The sequence below is a fragment of the Carlito syrichta genome, unplaced genomic scaffold (assembly GCF_000164805.1).
Source record: "Carlito syrichta isolate Samal-C Ts95f unplaced genomic scaffold, Tarsius_syrichta-2.0.1 Scaffold91570, whole genome shotgun sequence".
Classification (NCBI taxonomy): Eukaryota; Metazoa; Chordata; class Mammalia; order Primates; family Tarsiidae; genus Carlito; species Carlito syrichta.
This window is the reverse complement of record NW_007035666.1, coordinates 47,779-56,193: the sequence shown is the minus strand read 5'-3', so window position 1 is coordinate 56,193 and position 8,415 is coordinate 47,779.

Below are 8,415 nucleotides of genomic sequence, written 5' to 3'. Positions count from 1 at the left end.
CTGCTCTATATGACTAGGTGGTTTATAGATACCATCTTGTTTATTTTGGTCTTTGTAAGTATGATATACATTTGTCTCTGTATTTTATAAGTGGACAGACCATTTTGCTGATGGCTTTCTTTTTGTCTGAACCTATCAGCCAGTTCTGTTAATTCTGTTGTGGTATAATCTCGCATCACGTTATTTTGCTGTGTTTCAGGCTGTGGTAGGTCTTGTGAGGCTAACCCCTGTGGGCGTGGTTGGTTTGTCTTTATCTTGACTGTGGGGCATGCAGAGAGGATAGAACCATCTGTGAGCTTGTCCCAGCCCTCGCCTTCTTCTACTAGAGCTCTCTGTTGGGCCCCAGGACTTAGGATCTCAGGATGTTTTAGCGATGATAGCCCTGATCTGCTGATGTGGTAGTTGCGGGCCCTTTAGCTGGGCTATCTAGCAAGCTGAAGTCTCTAGCTTGTTATCTTGTTTTTGTAGGTGGCATAGGAAGGTCTCTGACATTTTAGTCTGCACTTTATAGTCACAGCTCATCTTGCACCTGACATATTTAGTCTATGCTGCAAGCCCAGCCTCTGTGGCAGCTCTCAGTGCCATCAGGAGCAACCAGTCACCTATGGCCGTTAACAGTCAGGTATCCGACCTTTGTTTTGTCAGATTTACCCACGTAGCATTTCTTTTAGATCCTTATGCGTTTTGAGGGCATCTCTGTATTTACATGATGGGTTTCATCCATCAAGGATAGTGGCTACTGGATCCCACAGAGACGTGAACAGGCTAGCCTGTGTTTTTCCCATGGATTTTTCCTTTTAGTTCTTTTTATTGTCTTGGCACCGATTGGGCTCTTTCTGAGCTCCTGGCTGACTCACCACTTGTCATGCCAGACCCCTACTGAGTCCAACAGGGATGGTGCAGTGTCCAAGAGTCTGAAAAGAAGACCCAAAGGCAGTGGATGAGACATATGGTTTATTGGAGACTTATACACAGGGTGTCTGGGGTGGCCAGCAGGACAGGAAAAAAAACCCACTATCATTTGTGGCAAGCATGCTGGTTATATAGTAACTTTTATATAGTAACCTCTATTTAGCAACCCCCACCTAGCCTAAAGCAAAAGGCCTATCTGTATCCCTTGTACATCCAGAGTCCCAAGGAATAGGTCAGGGTTCAAATGGTCTTCATAAGTATTGGCATATTCATCCCTTCATTTTTGGACCATTTTCTGAGTCTATACTTTGGTACACTGAGCACACATTCACCACAGGATGCAGGGCCATTCTTGGTATGCTTGAGCTACTGCTGTCTGGTAAGACATGCCCACCATAAATCAAATAAGAAGAACAGAAAGGAGGAAGAGCATGCCTATATGTTCCATATTTTATTATTTTTAACAGCTTTGTTGAGATAAAATCAACATACAATCCATTGCATATATTTATTTATTTATTTATTTATTTGAGTTGGAGTTTCACTGTCACCCAGACTGGAGTGCAGTGGCATGCTCCTGGCCATCTTAGCCTTGACCTACTGGGTTACTGGTGATCCTTCCTCCTCAGCCTTCCAAGTAGCTGGAACTACAGGCGCACGCTACCACGCCTGGCTAATTTTTGATTTATTGTAGAGACGAGGTCTTGCCAAGTTGCCCAGGCGGGTCTCAAACCCACGGTTCAGGCAATCCACTCACCTCGGCCTCCCAAAGTGCTGGGATTACAGACTGAGCATGGAGCCCGGCCCACTGCATATATTTAAAATGTACAATTTAATAACTTTTGACATATGTTTTCATCTATGAAACTGTCAAGATTATGAACATAGCCATCAACCCCAAAAGATTGCTTATGTCTCTTTGTAATCTCTTCCTCCCACTGTTCCTCATCCCTCATCCTAAAATAATCATTGATCTGCTTTCTGTCAGTGTAGATTAGTTTACATTTTCTAGAGTTTTATATAAGTGAAACCTTACAGTGTGTACTCTTTTAAAAAATCTGTCTGAGATTCATTCATGTTGCATATTTCAACAGTTCATTCTTTTATATACTACAATTTACTGTCAATGGACATTTTGGTTGTTTCTAGTTTTTGGCTATTAGGATTAAAACTGCTCTGTGGGAGCAACCCCTTCGGTTCCCCTCCATTGTGGGAGCTTTTCTGTCCTCTCGATAAATCCTGCTTTCTCAAAAACAAAACAAAACAAAAAACCTGCTATATGGCATTTATGTATACATTTTGGTGTGAACAGTCTTACATTTTCTCTGAGTAAATATCTAGGGCTGGAATGACCAAATCATATGTGAGATGTATGTTTAACTTTTAAGAAACTGTCACACTATTTCCAAAGTGGTTGTACTGTTTTACATTCCTACCATCAGTGTGTAAGAGAATTCCAGAGCCTTCATGTCCTTATCAACACTTGGTATGGGTAGCCATTCTAATTTTAGCCATTCTAATTGTGGTTTTAGTGTGCATTTTCCTAATAACTAATTAATTTGAACATCTTTTCATGTGCTTATTTGCCATTTGTATATTTTCTTTGGTGGAATGTCTATTCAAATATTTTGCCCACTTTTTAAATGGGGTTTTTCTTTTTGAATTTGAGAGTTCTTTATATACTGAGTATATATACTTTATCAGATATATACTTTACAAAGATTTTTTTCCCAGTCTATGACTTTTTTTTTCATTCTTTTTTTTTTTTTTGAGTAGGTGTCTCACTCTGTCACCCAGGCTGGAGTGCAGTGGCACACTCATGGCCACTGCAACCTCGACCTGCTGGACTCAGGCAATCCTTCTGCCTCACCCTTCCTCGTAGCTGGAACTACAGGCATGAACCACCATACCTGGCTAATTTTTTTATATATCGTAGAGACGAAGTCTCACCAAGTTGCCCAGATGGGTCTCGAACCTGCGGGCTCAGGCAATCCACTCACCTCGGCCTCCCAAAGTGCTGGGATTACAGGCTGAGCCACCGAGCCCGGCCAGCAGGTGTTTTAAATGCTTATAAAATCCCATTTGTCAGTTTGTCTTTTTATGGATTACATCTCTGGTCATCGGAAGGAATAAGTAATATCTTTTCTTCACCTATCACAAGGGTTATAACTGATAGCCCATAGCAAAAGACAGAGTAACAAGAGAAAAGTATAACACATTTATTTAACAAAGTTTTATGTGACGGGAGTCTTCAAAAATGAAAACTGGAAGATCCAGGAAAACTGTATCTATTGATGCTAAGTCTGATGAAAGGAGTGGATGGTTGTGGAGAAACATGATTATACAAAAAGGATTTGATCTTATGGCAATAAACTGAGGAGGGAAGCCAGCAAGGCCTGTTTGTTCAGATTCTTCTTGACCTCTCAGGGTAGCATTCTTTCCTTCTGTATGTATGGCAGGACACCTGCTATATGAGGGTCTTATGACCTCCTTTCAGGGGAGATAGGTCAGAGAGTGACATTTCTAGGTTTTATGACTTACTTTGGGGGAGAATGAGGGAAGGGTGGCAAGAGTGTAGCAGAAAGTCAGAGAGACCTACTTGTTTCTGAGGCCCTCTTGTCTCCTTCAGCTTCAAAATACTCAATATGCAAGCATGCTATACTTTGGGGTATCATGTCCTGAGTCCTAACATGGTATTGTATCTAAGAAATCTTTATCTAACCCAGAGTCACAAAGATCTTTTCCTATGTTTTATTCTAGATGATTTATATGGTAAGTTTTACAGTTAGGCTTGTGATCCATTTTGGCTTAATTTTGTAATGGCACAAGGTATGAATCCAAGTTCGTTTTTACATATGGATTACCAATTGTTCTAGCACCGTTTTTTTGGCAAGGCTGTAGTTTCTCCACTGTATTGCCTTTGTGCCTTTGTCAAAAGACAGTTGTTCATAAATGTGTGAACATTTATTTCTGGATTTTCTTTTCTGTTCAGTTCATCTATTTATCTGTTTTACTGCTAGTACCATGTTTTGATTACTATAGCTGTGTTATTGTTCTTGAAATCAGGTAGTCTTAGCCCTTTAATTTGATTCTTCTTTTTCAGAATTATTTGACTAGTCTAGGTCCTTTGCATTTCCATAGAGATTTTAGAACCAGCTTGTAGATTTCTGTTTAAAAAAACTCCTGAGATTTTGATTGGGATGATTATGTTGGATATATAGATTTGGGGGAGAATTTACATGCTAACAATAGTGAGTCTTCTGACTCATGAACAAAGTGTATGTTTCCATTTATTTAGGTATTTAACTTTTCTTAGCAATATATTGTAGTTTTCACTGTACAGATCTTATGCTTCTTTTATCAGATTTATCCCTAGGTATTTCATATTTTCGATGCTGTTATAAATGGTATTTTTTCAAGTTTAATTTTTCATACTGATATGTATAATATAATTGTTTTTATATATTAATCTTGTATCTTGCAACCTTGCTGAACTCACTTATTAATTCTAGTACTTCTTAAAAACTCCATCAGGTTTTTTTTTTTTTAAAGAAAGCAGGATTCGCCGGGCTCGGTGGCTCAGCCTGTAATCCCGCGCCTTTGGGAGGCTGAGGTGAGTGGATTGCCTGAGCCCACGGGTTCGAGACCTGCCTGGGCAACTTGGTGAGACCTCATCTCTACAATAAAAATAAAAAAATCAGCCGGGCATGGTAGTGCATGCCTGTAATTCTGGCTACTCGGAAGGCTGAGGCGGAAGGATCGCCGGAGCCCAGCAGGTTGAGGCTGCGGTGGCCGGGAGAGGCCACTATACTCCAGTCTGGGCGACAGAGCGAGATGCCAACTCAAAAAAAAAAAAAAAAAAAAAAAAGAAAGCAGGATTTATTGAGAGGACAGAAAAGCTCCCATAGTGGAAGGGGACCTGAAGGGGTTGCCCCAAGTTTTCTATATAGACAGATATCCGTGAATAAAGACAGTTTTACTTTTTCCCTCTTTATCATTATGAAATGATCTTCCATATCCCTGGTATGACTTTGACTTGAAATCTACTTTGGCTGATGTATTATAGCCATTCAAGTTTCAAATTTGAACTCATGTTAACATGGTATTTCTGTTTACATCCTTTTACTTTTAGACTACTGTGACTTTATTTTGAAGTCTGTTGACAACATCTAGGTGGTTCTTTTTTCTCTGCTTTGACAGTCTCTGCCTTTAATTGGGGGCAGAGACATAAGCATTTGATGTGATTAGTAACTTGGTTAGGTTTGAGTCTGTCTTGCTGTTTGTGTTCTGTTTGTCCCAGCTGTTCTTTATTCTCTTTTTCCTTTTTCTTCAGCCATCTTTCAGATTGAGTATTTTTCTATGACTGCTTAATATATTATCTTACTGATTTAAGTATAACTTTATTATTTTATTAGTTGCTTTATAGTTTATTGTATATACATCTTATCAGATTCTGTCTTTAAGTGATATTATGCTACTTTACTTATAGTAAAAGAACCCTACAATAAATCGTTTACTTCCAGCTGGGATTGATGGCTCAGACTGTAATCCCGCGCTTTGGGAGGTTGAGGTGAGTGAATTGCCTGAGCCTGCGGGTTCGAGACCCGCCTGGGCAACTTGGCGAGACCTCATCTCTACAATAAATCAAAAATTTAGCCGGGTGTGGTAGCATGCACCTGTAGTTCCTGCTACTTGAAAGGCTGAGATGGAAGGATCGCCAGAGCCCAGCAGCTTGAGGCTGCAGTGGCCAGGAGTGGCCACTGCACTCCAGTCTGGGCGATGGAGTGAGACTCCAATTCAAAATAAATAAATAAATAAATAAATAAAAATAAAAATAAAAATAAATAGTTTACTTCCATTTCTCTTGTCCAGGCCTTATGATACAGTTGTCATGAATCTTACTTTTATATATTACAAGCCCAACAATAAATTGATATTATTTTTGTTGAAACAGTCATTTTGTTTTTTGAGTTGAAGTCTCATTCCTTTGCCCATGCTGGCATGCAGTGGCATGCACCCTCACAGCCACCCCAGTGTTGACCTGCTGGGCTCTGGCAATCCTTCCGCCTCAGCCTTCCAAGTAGCTGGAACTACAGGCACACTCTACCGTGCCCGGCTAATTTTTGATTTTATTGTAGAGACAAGATCTCACCAAGTTGCCTGGGCTGGTCTCGAGCCCGCGGGCTCAGGCAATCCACTGGCCTCTGCCTCCCAAAGTGCTGGGATTACAGGCTGAGCCACCAATCCCGGCCGAAACAATCATTTTTAAGAGATTTAAACAAAAAGAAAAAGCCTAATCTATTTACCCATGTAGTTATTACCACTTACAGTGTTCTTCATTCCTTTATGTAAATCCGTATTTCCATCTGCTGTCATTTTCTTTCTGCCTAAAGGATTCTTTTCTCATTTCTTACAGTGTGGATGCTGCAGGCAGTACCACATTCTTTCAGCTTTGTATGTCAGCAAGTGTTTCACAGTCGTCCCTCCTTGATCTTGGGGATAAGTTCCAGTGCTCCCAGTAGAACATGGTTCTGTTTATCAGAACATGTTTCTATTCCTGTCTTCCACATATTTAATGCCTTTCCCATTTAACTCAGTGCTTACCCTACACTGTGGCCATGATTTTTGCACTTGGAGGTGCAACAGCAAAACTAGCATGAATTTCTTTTTCCTTTTTCATGATTTCAAGGATAGAAGATTAATTCTTACTGTAGATCTTAGTAACCTCAACATATGATCCTTTCTTCTTATTGAGAACTTTTACCTTTTCACTTAAAGGAAGCACTTGTGTGCATGTCTGAATTGCTACATAACTACAAAACAAGGGTGATGTGCACACAATCACTGCATTACTTGCAACAGTCTATCAGGTAACAAAGGTGGCTAACAAGTGACTGAAGGATGGTAGTGCAATTCAGTGTGGATGCACTGGGCTAAAGGACAATTCACGTCCTGGGTGGGATGGAGCCGATAGCATGAGATTTTATCATGATACTCAGAACAGTGAGCAACTTAAAACTTATGACTTGTTTATTTCTGGAATTTTCCATTCAGTATTTTTGGACCGTAGTTAACTGAGGGTAACTGAAACTGTAGAAGGTGAAACCAAGGATTAGAGGTACTACTGTATTTTACTTTTGTTTTTGAAATATATTTTACATTAGATAGGATTCTAGGTCGGTAATTTTATATCTTTTGGAGGAAAAACTATTCTTATATAAATATACATTCTTCAGTCTATGCTAAGCTTTTTGCCCTAAGATCTTTTTTTCTTCAAAACCCAGGCTCCAGTGGTAGAAAACCATGCTTTTTAATGTTGTTTTTGGAAAAGCCTTTCAGTATCTAATTTGAAGCTAAAACTGAGTTATGACTTTATTGTACTTGGTGGTCTTAAAAATATAGGAAGGGTTATAAGTTCAAGCAAGAGGAAGAAAAAACATCAGATAATATCTCAAAATGTTATCCCTATAGTTTTTCCATTCTGGGTTTTTTTTATAGCACTTAGTGCTTAGTGCTTATCTTTGGTAGCACTTGACGTTATACTGTGAATTCTTTATATCTTCAACACCTGGTGTAGAGTGCTTAATACCCAATTGAATGGCTTGTTTTCAGAAGCAACTAGACTATCTATGTAGTGAGTCCTAGGCCAATTATTTTTATATAAAAAGATTGAGCATCATCTTATTAGGAAATTTTTGCAGCAAGATGATGGTTTGTAGCCAGTCAGAAGTACAGGTGACCTGGACTTGGCGATTGGTATCTGAAGTGAGAGCAGTCTTGTGGGACTGAGCCCTCAACCCATAGGATCTGATACTATCTCAGGTAGATAGTGTCAGAATTGAAATGAATTATAGGACACCCAGTTGGTATCTGCCTAAGAATTGGGTTTGTGTGTGGGAGAACCCTCTTGCCCCACATATATCTGGTCACAGAAGTGTGCTATGTGTTGAATAGAGGGGAAAAACAGGTTAATTTTCCTTTTTACATGTGGATAGCTTATAATTTATATATGTATTGAGGCACAGAAGACAGTACCCCAAAATGAAGACTTCAGGAGCAGCCTCAGAAGCATTAGGTTTTCTCTGAGCTTCACCCGCCCTCCTTTTTCTCAGTCTCATGCTTCCTTAAGGTTAGAACCTAGAATCCCTCTTCCCCAAGATGGGTCATAGAAACCAGAGCCCCTTTTCCCCAAACCCAGCCATAAAACCTAAAAAGAATACTCTAAAACTGGTCATAAAGAAATTATCTGAGCCGGGCTCGGTGGCTCAGCCGGTAATCCCGCGCCTTTGGGAGGCTGAGGTGAGTGGATTGCCTGAGCCCGCGGGTTCGAGACCCGCCTGGGCAGGCAAGACCTCATCTCTACAATAAATCAAAAAATTAGCTGGGCGTGGTAGCGCGTGCCTATAGTTCCAGCTACTTGGAAGGCTGAGGTGGAAGGATCGCCGGAGCCCGAGCAGGTCGAGGCTGCGGGTGGCCGGGAGCGGCCACTGCACTCCAGTCTGG